This window comes from Ranitomeya imitator, chromosome 1, assembly GCF_032444005.1.
Source record: "Ranitomeya imitator isolate aRanImi1 chromosome 1, aRanImi1.pri, whole genome shotgun sequence".
NCBI lineage: Eukaryota > Metazoa > Chordata > Amphibia > Anura > Dendrobatidae > Ranitomeya > Ranitomeya imitator.
In genome coordinates, this window is record NC_091282.1 from 1240705833 (window position 1) to 1240730497 (window position 24665).

The window sequence follows — 24665 nt, forward strand, 5'->3', positions numbered from 1 at the left end:
ATCAAGAGAATGCCAAGAGTGTTCAAAGCAGTCATCAAAGCAAAAGGTGGCTACTTTGAAGAACCTAGAATATAAGACATATTTTCAGTTCTTTCACACTTTTTTGTAAAGTATATCATTCCACATGTGTTAATTCATAGTTTTGATGCCTTCACTGTGAATTTACAATTTTCATAGTCATTAAAATACTGAAAAATCTTTAAATGAGAAGGTGTGTCCAAACTTTTGCTCTGTACTGTGTGTATATATATAAATGTATATATATACAGTATATCATTGTGCTCAGCTTCACCTTCTCTATACCATGGTGTTCACAGATCAGAAGATCACATTGCGCATACCACACAATAGGATCCCTTCAAGTGTTGTTGAGAGCAGTAGGGTTAAAGTTGTCATCTGGATCTTCATCTCTTTGCAAGTCTCTGTTTTCTGCAGATATAGTGTGCTTGGTCTCGGTGGATGTACACCTTTGCTATGTGGCTAAACACGAGACCCTTGGTTACGTAACATAGCCTACGGGTAAATTCGTGCAGGAAAGCACACAATCTTTACATTAAACAATCAACCTGCCACTGTCCATTACAAATTATTTTCTCGAGGTTGTCGACCTGCACATTTTCTGATTTTCTTCTCATGACATTTCAATAATAATAGAAAGCATGTGACACTTTCTTATTACACTAAGATATTATAACCCTGTCTGTAGATGCCTGCAGGTCATCTGCTCCTGTATATAGTATATACCTGTATGTCATCTCCTCATCTCCTCCTGTATATAGTATTTACCTGTATAGTATATACCTGTGTCACCTGTGTCATCTGCTCCTGTATATAGTATATACCTGTGTGTCATCTCTCCTGAATATAGTATATACCTGTGTGTCATCTCCCCTGGATATAGTATATACCTGTATGTCATCTCCCCCGTATATAGTATATACAGTATGTGTGTGTCAACTCCTCCTGTATATAGTATATACCTGTATGTCATCTCCTCCTGTATATAGTATATACCTGTGTGTCATCTCCCCTGTATATAGTATATACCTGTGTGTCATCTCCCCTGTATATAGTATATATCTGTATGTCATCTCCTCCTGTATTAGACCTCATTCACACGTTATTTGCTCAGTATTTTTGCCTCAGTATTTGTAAGATAAATTGGCAGCCTGATAAATCCCCAGCCAACAGGAAGCCCTCCCCCTGGCAGTATATATTAGCTCACACATACACATAATAGACAGGTCATGTGACTGACAGCTGCCGTATTTCCTATATGGTACATTTGTTTCTCTTGTAGTTTGTCTGCTTATTAATCAGATTTTTATTTTTGAAGGATAATACCAGACTTGTGTGTGTTTTAGGGCGAGTTTCATGTGTCAAGTTGTGTGTGTTGAGTTGCGTGTGGCGACATGCATGTAGCGACTTTTGTGAGATGAGTTTTGTGTGGTGACATGCGTGTAGCAACTTTTTGTGTGTCGAGTTGCATGTGACAGGTTAGTGTAGCAAGTTGTGTGCAGCAAGTTTTGTACATGGTGAGTTTTATGTGTAGTGCGTTTTGAGTATGTTCAAGTTTTGTGTGAGGCAACTTTTGCATGTGTTGCAACTTTTGTGCATGTGCAAGTTTTGCATGTGGCGAATTTTGCATGTGGCGAGTTTTGAGCGGCGACTTTTGAGTTTCGACTTTTATGTGGCGAGGTTGGTGTATGTGTGGTGAAATGTGTGCTGAGGGTGGTATATGTGTTCAAGCACGTGGTAGGGTGTGGCGCATTTTGTGTGTGTGTTCATATCCCCGTGTGTGGTGAGTATCTCATGTTGGGGCCCCACCTTAGCAACTGTACGGTATATACTCTTTGGCGCCATCGCTCTCACTCTTTAAGTCCCCCTTGTTCACATCTGGCAGCTGTCAATTTGCCTCCAACACTTTTCCTTTCACTTTTTCCCCATTATGTAGATAGGGACAAACTTGTTTGGTGAATTGGAATGCGCGGGGTTAAAATTTCACCTCACAACATAGCCTATGACGCTCTCAGGGTCCAGACGTGTGACTGTGCAAAATTTTGTGGCTGTAGCTGCGACGGTGCAGATGCCAATCCCGGACACACACACACACACATTCAGCTTTATATATTAGATTATCTGTTTGTTTTTTTCTGCTCACAATCATTTTTGCAATTGCATTTCATAAAAAAAATGCTTTCCTTTATAGCCTCTATTTTTCTTTGTCTTCTGCTGGCTGCAGAATGAGTTAACTGAGAATCTGTAAGTCAACCTGCTATGTCAGTCAGACGGAATATGTAACTCATTTCTCTGTTGTTATTTGCATTCATCTCGGCTAGTTTATAACCTTAGACTATAAGAACACAGCCTATAAAAACAACCAGTGCAAATTCTTTAGTGAAACTGAATAGCAAAAATTATTTTTAGTCCCCCAATACATGCATTTATAGGTGTATTTTTACGTTGTCTTTTGAACAGGTAAGAGCTACGCAATCTCTCTTTACTTCCTGCTTGCTTATTGGATTGGGTGCTCCGCCTTGACTGACAGTTCTGGTGAGGAGCAGCTTAATTCTGCTAATACAAATTCATGGTCTATCAGTGCTGTCTAGTATGTTAGGAGTTAACTCCTGTACTAGAATGTAATTACGGTGCATGCTTTACCATGTTAAGGTGGCAAAGCTCCAGGGAAACTAGCTGTGGACTATCAAAGATAACACGTAGGTGGGCTGTGCTGCTGGAGTCTGGAGTAAATCAATTCTCATTGCATGAACTCTACCTTTTTGCTTGAGATTTTTGAACAACTCCAAAAAAAGGTGGCAATTGATGTTCCAGCCTTTGATTACTCCAAAAGGTTTCTCTTTACAATGGAAAGCAGTTTAGTTTGAGCCAAAAATACAAATAAAGTGAATATGTTTTTAAAACATGCAATTAATAATATGCTGGTTTTTTTTTCTGTTACAATGGATACCCTAATTGAAACCATATCCCATTAGAGTCAACGAGGCTCCTCTGGCACCATTAGTGTCCAATGAGAGACTGTTCCATTTATTGGAGGAGTTCCATTTTTTTGTTGCTTTTAATGGAGCAGGAAAATGGAATTTCAAACACTAGAACAAGCCTTAGATGACTGAATAAATAAAAAGTTGATCTCAGGCAACCCCTTTAAGACAGGAGCAAACATCCGAGTGGCAAAATACCTTTTGGAGCTATACTAGTTTATTTGAAAAGATGCAACGGAAACATAAGTGAATCACGGTAACCGTGGGGTCGAACATTGGTTGAGACAATAGAAAGAAAATAATCAACGTCTGCACAACTTGGAATCAAAGCGCTATCTCTATAGCGGCCTGACGCGATCTCCTACACAATGTCTCCCGTAAGCCTCCCCCAGAGTACAAGCACATAATTGAAAATAAATTATGCTTGCTTTCTTAAGAAGTATAGAAACCTGAGACAGAAAAGCAATACAATTAAATATAACATCTTAAAAATTAAATGAAATAATAATGATATAAAATAATAATGAGCATAATATATTTTTTATGATATAATAGAATTATACATATATAATTTTTGTTTGTGTAAGCAGCACAGGTGCAGATCTATGTGTCTCCATAGTTCCAGACTACAAAAACTCTGTGTAGTCAGATTCTACAGTCGTGCTCTCTTCTCCACTTCTTGCTAACCTACCTGAAAATATGTAAGCATGATGTCGGAAACGATGAAGATCAGACTACACAGGGCTAATGGGCAATGTCCCCTGTTATAGATAATAGAACAAAGGGCACATTCAGACATCCCTGCAAATTGATCCGAGATCAGACCACAATGCATGGACTGGTCATCGAATCTCCTGACTTAAAGGAAACCTGTCACCATGTTTGGCCGATAAGAGATAAGGCCATCACCTTTAAGGGCTGATATACAGCATTCATTAATGCTAAGTCAAGGCTAACTGCCCCCACTGATGCTAGCTGCCTGCCTGAGTGTACAGCTCCAAAGCTAAACAGACTCACACCACATATAAACAGAGTGGTACAGTATCCACTGGCAACAGCCAAGCACAAATGATACTAGCGCATGGCCATGAGGCCATGCAAACCTTTTATAGTTTTAGCTCTCCAGGACCTTCCTAGTGGACCATTAGGAGCTGCTACAGGCACTGAGCATGTGACCCCTGACGTCCAATGAGAGGTCTTCTCTTGGGCATGCTCAGAAGGAGAAAAGCAGGACTTAGACCCAGGAGCGCCTGCTCGCCGTCGAACAGTATCGGTTATAATGGCTGAACCTGGAAGGTCAGCAGTAACCAAATGTGCAGTATCTGTCGGAGCCAGGCACTGAGACCGATGTTTCTGCTGAGCAGGTTCCACTGCGGCTGGAAAAGAATGGGAGACCGCATGGTTCGAGATTCCCCCTAAGCAGCGGCAGGAACTTGACACCTAAAATACAAAGTATGGCCTCTATAAAATCATCTTTCTACATCAAATATTCAAAAAATAACTGTAATATTCCTGTAATCTGCCGTTCATACAATCTAATATGTAGACATTACTTGTGGCACCATATGTTGATTAATTTGAGGCTGCATTCTTTAGTGGAAATGATGTAATAAAATCTCGAGCATTCCATACGTTTACTGTATGATTCTGATGGAAACATCCCAAGAGCTGTACATGGATAAAGTATATCCCCTTTGAAGCCCATGTTAGTCATATTGTGGCTACATACAACTCATCGATTGCACACAGCTCATTTGCATACAGCCACTCCCAAATTTTTGCCCAAACCAGCCTGCGTACAGAAACCAAGGGGGATACTATAAAGTAAGGACTCATGCAAAATGCAAGTGCTCTCTAGAGCTTTTCTATAAATGTCACATAGGTTTTTAATCATAAGATGGATGCCTAGTATCCAAATGTTTATTCAGGGATTTGAAATGGGACATAGAAAGGGATTGGGTAGCAAAAAAGAGGTCCTGTAATCCATCATTCCAGACCTTTCACACCCTCCAAGACCTAAATACCATACCCATATGTATAGGTCCTTACATTCTATACATCAAAGGTTCCCAACCTTTCCTAGCTTGAGTGTTACATTCAGCTCTGAAAGATGGCTGTGAGTCACAGTCTATGTGGAGACATCATAGAAGTCCTCTGTGTGCCTCTTTGAATAATATAATTCACCATGTACCCCATTATAAAGTAATAATACTTCAAATGCCCATTTATAAACTAATATTGCCCCTAGTGCCCTTTTATAAAGTATTATTGTCCCAAGTCCACCTTATAAAGTACTTGTGCCCTGAGCATGACAATGCACCAAGTGTTCTCATATAAGGTATTAATTGCCCAAGTACCCTGAAACAGTATAAAGTGGTAATTGCATTTGTACCCCCTTAAAAAGTGATACTTTATGTTTCACCTTGAGAAAGGCATCAGTTCGGCACCGAAAAGCACTTGGTAAATTAAAATCTCGATTATACTGACACCTTGTGATACAGTTTAGAGTGGTATTCATCTCAGTAGGCAACCATGAGACACAGATGAAGGGCCCTCAAGCCACAAGTTGTTCCAGACTAGAGATGACCAAATTTGTTCGGCCCCAAATCTGATTTTGACATATTTGGGCCATATTCGAACACTATTCGAGCCTAATGAATGTCTTATGTGCGGTTCCGAACATATTCGGTAATTTCTACTCCCATTGACTCTACTGAAGCGTGTTTGACAAGTATTGCAAAACCAATATTCGAATCCAATCGTATTCGGAACCGAATCTGAACAAATTCGCTCAACTCTCTTCCTGAGTCACAGATTGGGGACCCCCTGCTATAAATTCTGCCATGATCACATTTGCACTCCAGGCCCCAATACTAATTAGTAGTCATTGAGCCACCACAACCCTATTTTCACCTAACGACTTTGCATAAAGTTTCATTTTCCCATTTCCAGGTTCCAGTCGATCACAACCTCAGCTTCTAAGTTTCTGTCTCAGTTTATAGGACAATTTATGTTTCACAATTAATGAAAAATATTATGAATAGTCCAGGATGAGCTAAGGTTCTTGTCTAAAGGTCCTTGGCCACAATTTTTGAGTCTCTGACAAACTTATTTTTCAGCATTAAAGATGTTTTATTTTTCCACGAACATACAGAAGTGGAATGACCTTCAACCAACAACCAGTAATAAATACATAAGATCCCCGGTCCAATCCGGTAGACTTGTTTGTCTTCTCTGATTGATTTTGATTCTTAATAACCTAAGAAAATATATTTTTTCTCCATTCCATAAATTATGTTAATCTGGAAAATAGTAATTGCTTATCCAGTAGAGTCAAAAGTGTTAACTACCGAAGCCATAACTCAAGATCCTCACTTGACATGTTGGTGATACAATTTTGCAATAAATCTTTTCTTTGGTTATTACGGTGCAAGACATTTTGAAAAGTAATGTTTTTTAGCCTTCAACAAATCATGTCATGACAGTTACAATATGACATTTAACACAGTAGTTTTGTCTTTTTTTTGCCAAATTGTTCTGTTAACCTTTAGTAAAAAATTACACAGAAAGAAGAGATTTTATTTACAGAATAACAATAAAAAAATAAAATACTAAGAGTGAGTCAAATTTAGTGAAAACTTACGTACATCTTTAATCTTCAGCCTTTACTGTGTGTAGACAGGCTGAAGACAGAATATGTTGTTTTTAAAGTTATTTTTCATATTGTCTGTTTTTATGGCTTTTTTTATTAATTTATTTTTGTTCAGTTGCTTTAAAAATGACTTGAAAAAGTTAAAAGTATTAAAAACATCTTAGAAGTATTAGATTTTTTTTTGCGCAAATTTACTCAAAAGAAGACTTCAAAAAAGTTGTTTAGTAAAAAAGCCACTTGGGCATATTCATCAACAATGGCTAATCCTTAGATAGATAGTGAAAACTTAGGGTCTGAATCGTTGTGGGTTTTTTAAGCCTCTTTTCATCTTTTGTATTGTGATATTATATTGTGATTGTTTTTAACCAAATTCCTCAAAATGGTGCATGAAATTTGAACAAAATCAAAAAAGATCTTTATTACTGTATTTGACCTTTTTGTGACTTTTTAGTGCATATGTTTGACTAAAATGTAGCAAAATTTCCGCAAAAAGTTTAGGCTTACATTAAATCACTCCAAGGGACATCTGGAGTAAATTTATCAACTTTTTAAAGTCACAATATGTGAGCGAGTCAAAAAACATCTGGAATCCCTGAACTATGACAAAGATAACAACCATCAAAAAATCCCAAGTTGAACACATATAAAATAGACATTAAAAAAAGACAAACATTAAAAGAAGATGTAAAATGAAAACAAGGAAAAAATACCTAAAATGTAAACACAAATTATTACATTTATTTTAAGACGGTCTTGTCTAAGTTTGCAACATGTTAGTGTGCCACAATTTTGGTGCATTTTTGGTCCATAATCCCAATGTTTTTAAGCAAATTTTTTGTCTCAAATTAGTCCCAATTTTGTCATATAAAAGTGCGCCACAGTTTATGCCGAAGTGTTTTAAACTTTCTTTTGTTAGCCAAAATGAACAATAGATTAAAAAAGAAAAAAAAGATTTAAAAAGGACTTATACTTTTCCGTATTGTTAGCCTCAAATCTGTAGCCAAAATATTTTTTTGCAGTTTTTTAAACATTTGAAATTTAAAACAATAATAATTTATAATTTAGACATGAAATTTGTGTTTTGTGCCTTATACTTTTTGATACATTTGGTTCATCTTTAGAAAGTCTGGTTTAAGCCTTTTTTTTTCCCAATGAAAAAGTAAAAAAAAAATGTCTAGCTGTTTTTGTTTTTCTGTTTTTTCCTCTACTGGAAAAGTGGGGGTTACTGTCTAAGCAAATAAGTCTGAGATCATCTTTACACAATGCTTTATTTTTGCCGTGAAAATGGAAAATATATGAAATTTTCAAAAAAGACCTGCAAAAAGAAGCATGACGAGATCATGTCCTGAGTCAGATTACTGAATTATTACTACTTAAAAAGATGCAGATCTCAGTCCAGTGGGGCATAGCGTATAAAGGTAATCATAGCGCCATTCAAAAGTGTTCTATGATGTCACAAATGGATCAAGCATGGTGGTTTGACAACGAAGCTTTAAGCAAAACTGACTTTAAAAACTCCTTTAACAATGAATCACACCCTAAGATTACATTACCTATTATTTTACTCTTTACCAGAACATTTTGTAAAAATTTGGATGCGTATTTTGGCTCATAATGTTGCATGTTAGGCTACTTTCACACTTACGTCGGTACAGGTCCGTCGCTAAGCTTCGGACTGACGCACGTTGTGAAATTTGTGCATGACGTGGGCAGCGGATGCAGTTTTTCAACACATCCGCTGCCCATTCTGAAGTCCGGGGAGGAGGGGACAGAGTTCCGGCCGAGCATGCGACGTAGAAAATGGCGGACGCAACGTACGAAAAAACGTTCCCTTGAATGTTTTTTCGTGATGACGGTCCGCCAAAGCACAACGGATCCATTGCACGACGGACGCGACATGTGGCCATCCGTCGTGATCCTTCGCTAATACAAGTCTATGGGAAAAAAACGCATCCTGCGGACACATTTGCAGGATCTGTTTTATTCCCAAAACGACGGATTGCGACGGATACCAAATGACGCAAGTGTGAAAGAAGCCTTACACCACTCCCCTTTCTACTGATGTCACACTATTTACATAAAGTCACACTCTAAGACAAAAAATGTTTGCGTTGACCGTAAAAAATCTTTAAAAAAAATTAAAGAAATGTCAGATTTTCATTTCAAAAATAAAAATACTTAACAATTAAAATGTAAAAAAAAATGCAATAGTGATTACATTCTAGCAGGATATTATCTGACTTAGCTGTCACGCTGTGATACTGAGGGTTAAACAGAGAACACAAACTCCTCTAGATGGCAGCAGAGAAGAGAGTGAATGAATATCCTGCTTTCAAGCAGAATAGCAGTAACACAGTGAAGCAGCCACTAGGTGGCAGCAGAATAGTCAGAGAGCCAAGTCGTTACCAAAGAATAACGCAGGACAGAGTGAAATCCAAAATAAAGAGTCAAGAGAGCACAACAGATCATTGTCGGTCAGTAGCAGCGGTATCAGAAGAGAGAGACGGATCAAGTCAGCGATGAGCCAAAGTCAAATACCACGGAATAATAATAATAATAATAATCTTTATTTTTATATAGCGCTAACATATTCCGCAGCGCTTTACACATATTATCATCCGTCCAAACACAAAGGGAGATAAGGAGCAGGGGAGGGTAGGAAGAAGGTTAACAGACACGGGTATGGTCAGGTGTAAGTAGCAAGACAAATCAGGAACTCACCAGAGCTGGCTACACACATCGAAGGCAAGCAATATAACTGGCACTGCATATAGGTAACAGCGCAGCTAAATAGCAGACCGGAAACAGGAATGAGGCAGGGAAAACTAACCCCTGACATGACCAGACTGGGAAAGGAGAGACCAGAGAAAACCTGGCCTGGATCATGACAGTAGCTATGAAAAGGTTCGCTACAAACATGAAATCAATGCATACTTCAGTTCAGTTGCTGTGTCACAGCTCTAATTTTCCATAAAGGAATGAAAAAAACCTTAGAAATGAATATATTATATTTACAGAAAAATATATACCATATTTTTCAGATTATATGATGCACTTTTTCCCCCAATTTTTTTTGGGGGGAAATAGGGTGCATCTTATAATCTGAATTGCAACTCTGGTGGAGCTTACCAGATGTGGTGGAGCAGGGTCCCAGGGTCATTGCCGCCGGAAGATGTAGGTGTTGGCAGGAGTCGGGTGATGTTTGCAGGCCCCAGGTTGGTACGACAAGGTGTTCGGTGGTGCAGGGGCTCCGTTGACATTTTGTGAAAGCCCATAGCCCTGCATTCTCCAAACAATTCTATGCAGAGGACTCTGGGAAAATGGCCATAGAAGGCCTCTGGCAGCCATTTTGTCACAGTCCACTGCATTAGAAAGTATGGAAGATGTGGGGCTCAAAATATCGATGGAGCCCCCGCATCACTGAACACCTCGTCGTACCAGCCATGGCCCAGCTCGTGCCACTGCCAAATACCCTGTCCTACCAATCAGGAACCCGAAGCATCTGCTTCCTCTGCCAGCAGCAATCTTTCCACCTGGGACCCCACTTCACCAACTCTGCCCCCCAGGTAAGCTACCAGAAAAGCGGGTTATAACACACATCATTTTATTTTGAAAAAAAAAACATTTTTTTCCTCCCCCAAATTTGGGGTGCATCTTATAAACCAGTGCGTCTTATAATCTACAAAATACAGTGCATAAAAGCGTAAATAGGTTAACACAAAAAAAATACTTTTTTTTTTGTTGTTCATTTTTTTTTAATTTACTGTATTTTTGATTTTTCGTCTCTCTTTACAACTCATTGAAATGCTTACAGCAAATGTGGATTTTACATACAACTTTATTTTTAATTGATTTATCATTTTTTACCTTGCTTGATGGGAATATTAAAATTATACCAAAGGATAAAAGAATTTTACATAGACGATAACATGTTTTTACGATTAAAAAAAAAAGTCTAATGTGATTAAAAGCGAACTGAAAATTACATAATGTTTGACTTGTCAGACTTATCTCTGCGTAGGTGGACTGAGAAAAGAATCTACCCAGATGGCATCAGTACCATTCTTCAGATCAAATCAATATCAGAAATGCTTTAAAACTTGTTTCTAGCCCTTTTTTTTTTTTCATTTTTTTCCCGAAATTTTAAATAGTGATATCATTAATTGAAATCTGATTTCTAAACACACAAAATTGTTCATTTATCAAGTGTGGTAGTCAATTAACCTTTGCTTTCCACTATGTTAAAGTAACTGTGTACCATCTAGATGTATAAGTATTCGTCTAAGCTGTTTTCAACACTTTACAGCATATGAATGGATTGGGTATTATTCGGCAATTAATAGTGATGAGAGAAAGTGTTCGGATAAGGTGTTATTCAAGCATGCTCGGGTGCTAACCGAGTGTCTTGAGTATGCTCGAATAAAATGTTCGAGACCCCACAGCTGCAAGCCTCGCGTCAGTTAGACAGTCGTAACACATGCAAGGATTGCCGTTTGTTAGGTAATCTCGGCATGTGTTGCGATTGTCTGACAGCCGTGAGATATGCAGCTACGATATCTCAAACATATTATTCGCACATGCCGAAAACACTTGGTTAGCACCCGAGCATACTCAAATAACACCTTATCCGAGCATGTTTGCTCGTCATCACTAGTAATTAAACGCTAGCTTGGGTTATGTTTATCACTGTCTCCATTGGAACTTCCATCATGAGCCCGGGAAGATGGAATTTGGGTGGAACCTGAATGAGGTCATTGACTTTAAAGAAGCACACAAAGTCACTTTGCATTCTCCACAAACTACATTTAGGCAGTATTCACCTTCCTGAGATGTCCCTCTACCCAAAAAAAAGTCAACCACATTGGTTGTAAATGTAAAAGCTTTGAAGGTGCCCAATTTTTCACTCTATCGTGACTTCTGTGTATGGCACTAGTGGTAGAGTAATGTTGGTTCTACCTTTTCAATAATGTAGGTTTAAATCCGATACTGGGTTATTTGTTAACCCATTATCTACCGATGTCCTTTTTTGGGACGTCTAATCTTTAGCTTCTAGCAACTAAGATTTTATAATTTTTATAATTAGGTCCGATTTTTTGTGTTGTGTTTGTAAAATGAATGTTTTCAAAATAGGAAATCATGTCATTGTCATTTTTAATTGAATATTGGGACGCTCTTTTCTGAAAAATCCGTACTTGAATAAATTTTGCACATTATGTTTCTGATTCATTAGGACCCAAATCATTAAAATTCTGTCATTAAAAAAAAATAAAAATGAAAATTGCTAATTTGGCAAGTCATGGATTAAAAAGCAAAAAGTTGAAACGGAAAGCCTAAACTGTCTTTGGTTGTGAGGGGTGTGTTGGTGACAAGGGGAATTTCTATCCTTACGATGAGTCTCACCATAAGATCTACCCACAAGTTGTCATGTGTCCTTTGCCTCTAGAGCAGTGTTTTCTAAACCCCGTCCTCACAGCCCCCAACACGTCATGTTTTCAGGATTTCCTTAGTGTTGTATTTTTGACAGTCTTGTTGGATCAGAATGATTATCTTTTCTTCAGACCTACATGACATAAAATGAAATCCTTGTCCAAAATATTACAGAAAAATCCTTTGAACATCAATATGTAACATTTAGGTCATCGAACACTTTCCTTAATTCCATTATTCTCGAAAAAACAAAGTTAATTTTTGGATTAATTCCAACAGAAGTGGTGACTCTTCCAGTGGCCTACTCCAGAGCGGGTTATCACACAGCTCCTTCTTTTTTTCATTACACTATTACCGTTGCCCTTATATTAAAACAAAATCATTATGCAAATCCGGTCTTCGAAAGGAGAGGACCGGTACTTGATGAATTTGGTAATGTAAGTAGGATCACAGTTCACCTTACTAGATGGCGATCAATCCACGTGGGTGCATATAGATCGAGAACTTTTCCAAATATTTTATGAAAATGTAGACACTTGAAAACCTCTAGTATGAATCATTTATTGAAATCAGCTATAATAAACCCGGAGAATCAGAAGCTGTGTCTGACTCTTTATGGCATTCACCGTTCATTAATTTTCAAAGTGTGCTTTACCCTTCCACTGCTGAAATCTTCACTATAATCCATGCAGCGGAGGACGTTTTGACATTTTTTGTAGTTTTTTTTAATCTTTTTTTACTGTTGTATATATTTTAATTACATTAACGAAGGCAAAAATGAATTATGTCTTCAATATGACCCTAAAAGTTTATACTTTAGTAGCATAGTATAGTAAAGTTAAGATCTATCGCCCTTTTGGGGCCATTAATGCCATATATACTGAGGGCATAATTAGAAAAACCTAAAACCATAACAAGTAGGGTTGAGCGAAACGGGTCGTTCATTTTCAAAAGTCGCCGACTTTTGGCAAAGTCGGGTTTCATGAAACCCGATCCGACCCCTGTGCGGGGTCGGCCATGCGGTACGCGACTTTCGCGCCAAAGTCGCGTTTCAATGACGCGAAAAGCGCCATTTCTCAGCCAATGAAGGTAAACGCAGAGTGTGGGCAGCGTGATGACATAGGTCCTGGTCCCCACCATCTTAGAGAAGGGCATTGCAGTGATTGGCTTGCTGTCTGCGGCGTCACAGGGAATATAAAGGGGCGTTCCCGCCGACCGCCATGTTACTGCTGCTGATCTGAGCTTAGGGAGAGGTTGCTGCCGCTTCGTCAGAAGCAGGGATAGCGTTAGGCAGGGTCCATTAACCACCAAACCGCTTGTGCTGTAGCGATTTCCACTGCCCAACACCACCTTCGGTGTGCAGGGACAGTGGAAGCTACATTTTTTTTTTTCCCCTCAGCGCTGTAGCTCATTGGGCTGCCCTAGAAGGCTCCCTGATAGCTGCATTGCTGTGTGTACGCCGCTGTGCAAACCAACTGCTTTTTTCAAAGCACAAATCCTCTTGTTCCTTCCTTTCTGCACAGCTATCTTTTTTGTTTGTACACACTTTTTATTTAATTTGTGCATCAGTCCACTCCTTATTGCTGCCTGCCATACCTGGCTGAGATTACTGCAGGGAGATAGTAAATGAAGGACAGTCCCTGTTTTTTTTTTTTTTTTTTTTGGGAGATTAAGATTGAAATTTCTGCTAGAGTGCCATCCCTGTGTGTGCCATCTCTCACTCAGTGGGCCATAGAAAGCCTATTTATTTTTTTGCTTGATTTGGGTTATAAAATCTACCTGAAAAAATCACTACATCAATCAGTGGGAGAAAAATATTGGCCTTAGGGCTTGTGTGCCACTCTTGACTCCTGTGTGTGCCATCTCTCAGTCAGTGGGCAATAGAAAGCCTATTTATTTTTTTGCTTGATTTTGGTTCTAAAATCTACCTGAAAAAATCACTACATCAATCAGTGGGAGAAAAATATTGGCCTCAGGGCTTGTGTGCCACTCCTGACTCCTGTGTGCATCATCACTCACTCAGTGGGCCATAGAAAGCCCATTTTTTTTTTTTTTTTGCTTTATTTGGGTTCTAAATTCAACCTGAAAAAATCAATAAATCAATCAGTGGGAGATTAATATTGGCCTTTGGGCTTGTGTGCCAGTCCTAAGCGTGCCATCTCTCTCTCTCAGATAGTGGGCCATAGAAAGCCTATTTATTATTTTTTTTATTGGGTTTATAAATTTTCCCTGGAACAAAAAAAAAAAAAGTGGGAGATTAATATTGGCCTCTGGGCTTGTGTGCCAGTCCTGAGCGTGCCATCTCTCTCACAAATAGTGGGCCATAGAAAGCCTATTTATTTTTTTGCTTGATTTGGGTTCTAAAATCTACCTGAAAAAATCACTACATCAATCAGTGGGAGAAAAATATTGGCCTCAGGGCTTGTGTGCCACTCCTGACTCCTGTGTGCATCATCACTCACTCAGTGGGCCATAGAAAGCCCATTTTTTTTTTTTTTTTGCTTTATTTGGGTTCTAAATTCTACCTGAAAAAATCAATAAATCAATCAGTGGGAGAATAATATTGGCCTTTGGGCTTGTGTGCCAGTCCTAAGCGTGCCATCTCTCTCTCTCAGATAGTGGGCCATAGAAAGCCTATTTATTATTTTTTTTATTGGGTTTATAAATTTTCCCTGGAACAAAAAAAAAAAAAGTGGGAGATTAATATTGGCCTCTGGGCTTGTGTGCCAGTCCTGAGCGTGCCATCTCTCTCACAAATAGTGGGCCATAGAAAGCCTATTTATTTTTATTTTTTTGGTTTTATAAATTCTCCCTGAAAAAAAAAGGGAGATTAATATTGGCCTTTGGGCTTTTGTGCCAGTCCTAAGCGTGCCATCTCTCTCTCTCTCTCAGATAGTGGGCCATAGAAAGCCTATTTATTATTTTTTTTATTGGGTTTATAAATTTTCCCTGGAACAAAAAAAAAATTGGGAGATAAATATTGGCCCCTGGGCTTGTGTGCCACTCCTGACTCCTGTGTGCGTCATCTCTCACTCAGTGGGCCATAGAAAGCCTTTTTTTGTTTTATGTGTTTTCTAAATTCTCCCTGAAAAAATCATTTTATTTTATTTGGTTTCTAAATGCGTCCTGAAAAAATCATTTTATTCTATTATTTTTTTTTCCTAAAGTCTCCCTGAAAAAAACAAAAAAACAAATCAGTGGGAGATTAATATTGCCCTTTCTGCTTGTGTGCCAGTCTTGACTCCTGGGTGTGCCATCTCTCTCTCTCTCTCCAATTGTGGGCCATAGAAAGCCTATTATTTTTTTAGCTTGATTTGGGTTCCAAAATCTACCTGAAAAAATCACTACATCAATCAGTGGGAGATAAATATTGGCCTCTGGGCTTGTGTGCCACTCCTGACTCCTGTGTGCGTCATCTCTCACTCAGTGGGCCATAGAAAGCCTTTTTTTGTTTTATTTGTTTTCTAAATTCTCCCTGAAAAAATCATTTTATTTTATTTGGTTTCTAAATTCTTCCTGAAAAAATCATTTTATTCTATTATTTTTTTTTCCTAAAGTCTCCCTGAAAAAAAAACAAAAACAAATCAGTGGGAGATTAATATTGCCCTTTCTGCTTGTGTGCCAGTCTTGACTCCTGGGTGTGCCATCTCTCTCTCTCTCTCTCTCCAATTGTGGGCCATAGAAAGCCTATTATTTTTTTAGCTTGATTTGGGTTCCAAAATCTACCTGAAAAAATCACTACATCAATCAGTGGGAGATAAATATTGGCCTCTGGGCTTGTGTGCCACTCCTGACTCCTGTGTGCGTCATCTCTCACTCAGTGGGCCATAGAAAGCCTTTTTTTGTTTTATTTGTTTTCTAAATTCTCCCTGAAAAAATCATTTTATTTTATTTGGTTTCTAAATTCTTCCTGAAAAAATCATTTTATTCTATTAGTTTTTTTCCTAAAGTCTCCCTGAAAAAACAAAAAAAACAAATCAGTGGGAGATTAATATAGCCCTTTCTGCTTGTGTGCCAGTCTTGACTCCTGGGTGTGCCATCTCTCTCTCTCTCTCCAATTGTGGGCCATAGAAAGCCTATTATTTTTTTAGCTTGATTTGGGTTCCAAAATCTACCTGAAAAAATCACTACATCAATCAGTGGGAGATAAATATTGGCCTCTGGGCTTGTGTGCCACTCCTGACTCCTGTGTGCGTCATCTCTCACTCAGTGGGCCATAGAAAGCCTTTTTTTGTTTTATTTGTTTTCTAAATTCTCCCTGAAAAAATCATTTTATTTTATTTGGTTTCTAAATTCTTCCTGAAAAAATCATTTTATTCTATTATTTTTTTTTCCTAAAGTCTCCCTGAAAAAACAAAAAAAACAAATCAGTGGGAGATTAATATTGCCCTTTCTGCTTGTGTGCCAGTCTTGACTCCTGGGTGTGCCATCTCTCTCTCTCTCTCCAATTGTGGGCCATAGAAAGCCTATTATTTTTTTAGCTTGATTTGGGTTCCAAAATCTACCTGAAAAAATCACTACATCAATCAGTGGGAGATAAATATTGGCCTCTGGGCTTGTGTGCCACTCCTGACTCCTGTGTGCGTCATCTCTCACTCAGTGGGCCATAAAAAGCCTTTTTTTGTTTTATTTGTTTTCTAAATTCTCCCTGAAAAAATCATTTTATTTTATTTGGTTTCTAAATTCTTCCTGAAAAAATCATTTTATTCTATTAGTTTTTTTCCTAAAGTCTCCCTGAAAAAAAAAAAAAAACAAATCAGTGGGAGATTAATATTGCCCTTTCTGCTTGTGTGCCAGTCTTGACTCCTGGGTGTGCCATCTCTCTCTCTCTCTTCAATTGTGGGCCATAGAAAGCCTATTATTTTTTTAGCTTGATTTGGGTTCCAAAATCTACCTGAAAAAATCACTACATCAATCAGTGGGAGATAAATATTGGCCTCTGGGCTTGTGTGCCACTCCTGACTCCTGTGTGCGTCATCTCTCACTCAGTGGGCCATAGAAAGCCTTTTTTTGTTTTCTAAATTCTCCCTGAAAAAATTATTTTATTGTATTTGGTTTCTAAATTCTTCCTGAAAAAATCATTTTATTCTATTATTTTTTTTTCCTAAAGTCTCCCTGAAAAACAAAAAAAAATCAAATCAGTGGGAGATTAATATTTACATTTGTGCTTCAGTGACAGTCCTGCGTGTGTGGCATTTCTCTCATTTGTTGCCACCAACAACAGAGTGTGTAACATTGTGCCTGATTTTCGTTGTGGTCTCACTCACCTGTAAAGGGGTAGCTAAATCATACTGAAGTTATAGCTCACCGTGTAATTTGTGTGACAGCAACAAATACCGTTAGTTTGTTTACGTTTTTAAAACAATGAGGAAGGCTGGTGGAAGAGGTCGTGGCCGGGGGCGTTCATTGTCAGCTGGTAATGAGGGTAGTGGTAGTGGTGGAGCATCAGCTGGTCGTGGGAAAAAAAATATTGCACCTAAGTCTGGAGCTGTGGAGCCAGGTTCGTCGTCTGGCTACACAAGGCCTCGAACGCTTCCTTTTCTGGGAGTAGGAAAACCGCTTTTAAAGCCGGAGCAGCAAGAGCAAGTTTTGGCTTATCTTGCTGACTCAGCCTCTAGCTCTTTTGCCTCCTCTCGTGAAACTGGTAAATGTCAAAGCAGCGCGTCGTTAGGGGATGTTCACGGTCAGGGACAAGTCGCTTCCTTGTCCTCTTCAGCAAAAACAACAACAGAGAAGAATGCAGCAGGCGACACAACGGGTTACTCCATGGAGCTCTTTACACATACCGTCCCTGGCTTAGGCTACGTTCACATTAGCGCTACGCTAATGTGCGTCGCTGTTGCGTCAGCGACGCAGCGGCGACGCGCCCCTATGTTTAACATAGGGGACGCGTGCGTCTTTTTGCACGCGTTTTCCGACACGTGCGTCGTTTTAGACGCTAGCGTCGGACGCAAGAAAACACTACAAGTTGCATTTTTCTTGCGTCCGATTTCGTCAAAAAACGACGCACGCGTCGCAAAACGCGCGCGTTTTTGCGCGCGTTTGCGCGCGTTTTTCCGTGCGTCGCCGCTGCGTCGCCGACGCAACAGCGACGCGACACTAATGTGAACATAGCCTTAGAAAGTGAAGCAGTTAACAGTCCATGCCCATTACAAGTTGAATCTGACATGGAGTGCACTGATGCACAGCCACAGCCAGACTACTATGCTGGTCCTTTGACTCAGACCACAACATTGCCCTCGCAGGGTAATGATCAAGAATCAGACCCTGATGAGACTATGTTGCCCCATCACGAACGCTATACCACCGACCGACACGGTGACACAGACGAAGTTGCACACGAGCTACAAGAAGAGGTAATAGATGACCCAGTTCTTGACCCCGATTGGCAGCCATTGGGGGAACAGGGTGCAGGCGGCAGCAGTTCTGAAGCGGAGGAGGAGGGGCCGCAGCAGGCATCAACATCGCAACAGGTTCCATCTGCCGGGCCCGTATCTTGCCCAAAACGCGTGGCAAAGCCAAAACCTGTTGGAGGACAGCGTGGCCATCCGGTTAAAGCTCAGTCTGCAATGCCTGAAAAGGTATCCGATGCTAGAAAGAGTGCAGTCTGGCATTTTTTTAAACAACATCCAATTGATCAGCGCAAAGTCATCTGTCAAAAATGTTCAACTACCTTAAGCAGAGGACAGAATCTGAAAAGTCTCAATACAAGTTGCATGCATAGACATTTAACCACCATGCATTTGCAAGCCTGGACTAACTACCAAACGTCCCTTAAGGTTGTAGCACCCTCGGCCAATGAAGCTAGTTAGCAACGCAACATCCCTTCCGGCAGTGTAGGGCCACCATTTTCCGCACCACCTGCAGTATCTGTGCAGGTTTCTTTGCCAGGCCAAAGCAGTCAGGGTCAGGGAATCACCAGTTTCGTAGTAGGAAACACTGCATCTAGGACACCGGCGGCAACAATACCATCTCCCACCGTCTCTCAGTCTGCCATGTCCACCGGCACCCCCGCTAGTTCCACGATCTCCAGCTCTCCAGTCCAGCTCACCCTACATGAGACTATGGTTAGAAAAAGGAAGTACTTAGCCTCGCATCCGCGTACACAGGGTTTGAACGCACACATAGCTAGACTAATCTCGTTAGAGATGATGCCCTACCGGTTAGTTGAAAGCAAAGCTTTCAAAGCCCTGATGGACTACGCTGTACCACGCTACGAGCTACCCAGTCGACACTTTTTTTCCAGAAAAGCCATCCCAGCCCTCCACCAGCATGTTAAAGAGCGCATCGTCCATGCACTGAGGCAATCTGTGAGCACAAAGGTGCACCTGACAACAGATGCATGGACCAGTAGGCATGGCCAGGGACGTTACGTGTCCATCACGGCACACTGGGTAAATGTCGTGGATGCAGGGTCCACATGGGACAGCAAGTTTGGGACAGTTCTGCCTAGCCCACGGTCTAGGAAACAGTTGGCTGTAGCCGTTCGCACCCCCTCCTCCTCCTCTTCGTCCTCCTGCAGAAGCGAGAGCTCGTCCACAGACCGCAGTCGCACAACCACTCCATCCGCAGCTGCCACTGTTGCACACCAGGTCTCCCATTATGGGGCAGCTACTGGCAAACGTCAGCAGGCTGTATTGGCTATGAAGTGTTTGGGCGACAACAGACACACCGCGGAAGTTCTGTCCGAGTTCTTGCAGAAAGAAACGCAGTCGTGGCTGGGCACTGTAGATCTTGAGGCAGGCAAGGTAGTGAGTGATAACGGAAGGAATTTCATGGCTGCCATCTCCCTTTCCCAACTGAAACACATTCCTTGCCTGGCTCACACCTTAAACCTGGTGGTGCAGTGCTTCCTGAAAAGTTATCCGGGGTTATCCGACCTGCTCCTCAAAGTGCGTGGACTTTGCTCACATATCCGCCGTTCGCCCGTACACTCCAGCCGTATGCAGACCTATCAGCGTTCTTTGAACCTTGCCCAGCATCGCCTAATCATAGACGTTGCAACAAGGTGGAACTCAACACTGCACATGCTTTAGAGACTGTGCGAACAGAGGCGGGCTGTTATGTTTTTGTGGGAGGATACACATACACGGGCAGGCAGTAGGATGGCAGACATGGAGTTGTCAGGTGTGCAGTGGTCGAAGATTCAAGACATGTGTCAAGTCCTTCAGTGTTTTGAGGAATGCACACGGCTGGTTAGTGCAGACAACGCCATAATAAGCATGAGCATCCCCCTAATGCGTCTGCTGATGCAAAGTTTGACGCACATAAAGGATCAGGCGTCTGCAGCTGAGGAAGAGGAAAGCCTTGATGACAGTCAGCCATTGTCTGGCCAGGGCAGTGTACAGGACGAGTTAGCGGGCGAAGAGGAGGAGGAGGACGAGGAGGATGATGGGGATGATTATATTTGTAATGAGGAAGCTTTTCCGGGGCCACTGGAAATTGGTGGCGCGGCAAGGCCGGGTTCTGGTTTTTGGAGGGACACAAGTGACGTGGATTTGCCTGAAACTGCCCCTCAACCAAGCACAACCGCAGATTTGAGAACTGGAACTTTGGCCCACATGGCGGATTATGCCTTACGTATCCTCAAAAGGGACACACGCATAACTAAAATGATGAATGATGACGATTACTGGTTGGCCTGCCTCCTTGATCCTCGCTATAAAGGCAAATTGCAAAATATAATGCCACATGAGAACTTGGAACTAATATTAGCAACCAAACAATCAACTCTTGTTGACCGTTTGCTTCTGGCATTCCCTGCACACAGCGCCCGTGATCGTTCTCACACGAGCTGCAGGGGCCAGCAGACCAGAGGAGTTAGAGGGGCTGAAATCAGAAGTGGCGTTGGCCAGAGGGGTTTTCTGACCAGGTTGTGGAGTGATTTTGCTATGACCGCAGACAGGACAGGTACTGCAGCATCAATTCAAAGTGACAGGAGACAACATTTGTCCAGTATGGTTACAAACTATTTTTCATCCCTTATCGATGTTCTCCCTCAACCGTCATTCCCATTTGATTACTGGGCATCAAAATTAGACACCTGGCCAGAATTGGCAGAATATGCATTGCAGGAGCTTGCTTCCCCGGCAGCTAGTGTCCTATCAGAAAGAGTATTCAGTGCTGCAGGTTCAATACTAACAGAAAAAAGGACTCGTCTGGCTACCCAAAATGTAGATGATCTAACCTTCATTAAAATGAACCACAACTGGATTTCGAAATCTTTTGCCCCACCTTGCCCGGCTGACACCTAGCTTTCCTATGTAAAGGTCTTGCCTGTGGACTATTCTGAACGACTTTTCCAATCTCGTAATTTGCAGCACCTGATTGTCCAGCATCCGACATGTTAACACCTCCCTAAATGGCCAAAGTCCCCACACGGGGCCGTGGTATCGCCACTTGGCGCCAGCACCCGTGAGAGTACTGTTTGTCTGAAGAGGTGGGTGTGCCCGCTTTTGGTCGACGGCACTGCCACTAGGTCCCTCATAGTACAATAAAGTGTCTGGCGGTGGTGGTGCGCACCCAACGTCAGACACATCGTTGTAATATGAGGGGCCCTGGGCCTGTACCGCCGGCCACAAGACAGTCCCCCCCCCAGGTCAGACAGTGCTCTACGACTTGCAAAATTTTCTCTCACAGCTCCACCAATGTTTAGTCTATGCGCTGACATCCTTCAATGCCTGGCACTGTCAATACCATTGTATTGACATTTTTCTTATGTTAGGCCTTCGAAGCCTGTCTGCGGTCCCTCCTTCCACTAGGCCTCCACTGACCTGTCTACTGCTGCCCGTGTTCCCCTGGAACCAATTTTAAATTGCCTACAGCCAGCCCAATTTATTATGTTAGGGCTTCGAAGCCTGTCTGCGGTCCCTCCTTCCACTAGGCCTCCACTGACCTGTCTACTGCCGCCCGTGTTCCCCTGGAACCAATTTTAAATTGCCTACAGCCAGCCCAATTTATTATGTTAGGGCTTCGAAGTCTGTCTGCGGTCCCTCCTTCCACTAGGCCTCCACTGACCTGTCTACTGCTGCCCGTGTTCCCCTGGATCCAATTTTAAATTGCCTACAGCCAGCCCAATTTATTATGTTAGGGCTTCGAAGCCTGTCTGCGGTCCCTCCTTCCACTAGGCCTCCACTGACCTGTCTACTGCCGCCCGTGTTCCCCTGGAACCAATTTTAAATTGCCTACAGCAGCCCAATTTATTATGTTAGGGCTTCGAAGCCTGTCTGCGGTCCCTCCTTCCACTAGGCCTCCACTGACCTGTCTACTGCTGCCCGTGTTCCCCTGGAACCAATTTTAAATTGCCTACAGCCAGCCCAATTTATTATGTTAGGGCTTCGAAGCCTGTCTGCGGTCCCTCCTTCCACTAGGCCTCCACTGACCTGTCTACTGCCGCCCGTGTTCCCCTGGAACCAATTTTAAATTGCCTACAGCCAGCCCAATTTATTATGTTAGGGCTTCGAAGCCTGTCTGCGGTCCCTCCTTCCACTAGGCCTCCACTGACCTGTCTACTGCTGCCCGTGTTCCCCTGGAACCAATTTTAAATTGCCTACAGCCAGCCCAATTTATTATGTTAGGGCTTCGAAGCCTGTCTGCGGTCCCTCCTTCCACTAGGCCTCCACTGACCTGTCTACTGCCGCCCGTGTTCCCCTGGAACCAATTTTAAATTGCCTACAGCCAGCCCAATTTATTATGTTAGGGCTTCGAAGCCTGTCTGCGGTCCCTCCTTCCACTAGGCCTCCACTGACCTGTCTACTGCTGCCCGTGTTCCCCTGGAACCAATTTTAAATTGCCTACAGCCAGCCCAATTTATTATGTTAGGGCTTCCAAGCCTGTCTGCGGTCCCTCCTTCCACTAGGCCTCCACTGACCTGTCTACTGCTGCCCGTGTTCCCCTGGAACCAATTTTAAATTGCCTACAGCCAGCCCAATTTATTATGTTAGGGCTTCGAAGCCTGTCTGCGGTCCCTCCTTCCACTAGGCCTCCACTGACCTGTCTACTGCTGCCCGTGTACCCCTTGAACCAACATCAGAAAATATAAAAATAAGTATTTTGCTTATAAAAAATAAAATACTGGAGAGATATCAAATGCAGACATTTTAACATTAAAAACAAACACATACAACAAAAATCTGGTACAGTACTAAAAATGGCCACCAGCTACAATAACTTTCTCCTGCAAGTAGTTAACTGAAAGTTTTTTTCAATTTAAAACACAGATATGGCATCCACCGACTGTTGTCCTGTCGCGTCTTCTTTATATTATTGCCAAGAAGATGCAAAACAATGAAAATAATAAAATCATTATTTACCAAAAAAATAGAGTAAGTCAAAACCACATTGCAAATAAACATTCATTACAAATAAAGAAGCAGGGCGCGTCCGAGGGTGAGTATATACCTAATAAGAATATAATCACCCTCGGACGCGCCCTGCTTCTTTCCGACAGCCTTCCTTCCTAAGAATCAGCCCTTCCGTGGTGTAGAGAGAGGGTTTGTTACACTCCAAGGTGTTCCCCAGGTTGCCTTTCCTGAGCTTCGATCTTCATGCTCTCGTTTAGTAGTTGTCGGAAAGTAGGCTGCATTAGGCCTACAAATTGGGTATGGGGTGGAGAGAGATGGTGTGTTACACTCCAAGGTGTTCCCCAGGTTTCCTTGCCATTGCTTCGGTCTTCCGACTCTCGTTTAGTAGTTGTAGAAAACTACACTGCATTAGGCCTACAAAATGGGTGTGGGGTGTAGAGAGATGGTGTGTTCCACTCCAAGGTGTTCTCCAGGTTGCCTTTCCTGAGCTTCGATCTTCCGGCTCTCGTTTAGTAGTTGTTGGAAACTACACTGCATTAGGCCTACAAATTGGGTATGGGGTGTAGAGAGATGGTGTGTTCCACTCCAAGATGTTCTCCAGGTTGCCTTTCCTGAGCTTCGATCTTCCGGCTCTCGTTTAGTAGTTGTTGGAAACTACGCTGCATTAGGCCTACAAATTGGGTATGGGGTGTAGAGAGATGGTGTGTTCCACTCCAAGGTGTTCTCCAGGTTGCCTTTCCTGAGCTTCGATCTTCCGGCTCTCGTTTAGTAGTTGTTGGAAACTACACTGCATTAGGCCTACAAATTGGGTATGGGGTGTAGAGAGATGGTGTGTTCCACTCCAAGGTGTTCTCCAGGTTGCCTTTCCTGAGCTTCGATCTTCCGGCTCTCGTTTAGTAGTTCTTGGAAACTACACTGCATTAGGCCTACAAATTGGGTATGGGGTGTAGAGAGATGGTGTGTTCCACTCCAAGGTGTTCTCCAGGTTGCCTTTCCTGAACTTCTATCTTCAGGCTCTCATTAAATTGTGGTTAAACGGAACAACTGCATTTGGCGTACTAGTTGGTTTGGGGCCTACTATCGGTGTCTGCCACTCCTTGCTGTTCTCCTGGTTTCCTGTCCTGAAATTCCGTTTTCAGGCGCTCGTTAAGTAGTTGTTAATGTTAGACTGCATTTGGCCTACTAGTTGGGTTGGGGCCTACTATCGGTGTCTGCCACTCCTTGCTGTTCTCCTCCACTGAACAAAGCTGTGCCGCCTGTTTACTACGGTTGCCAATTTTGAAC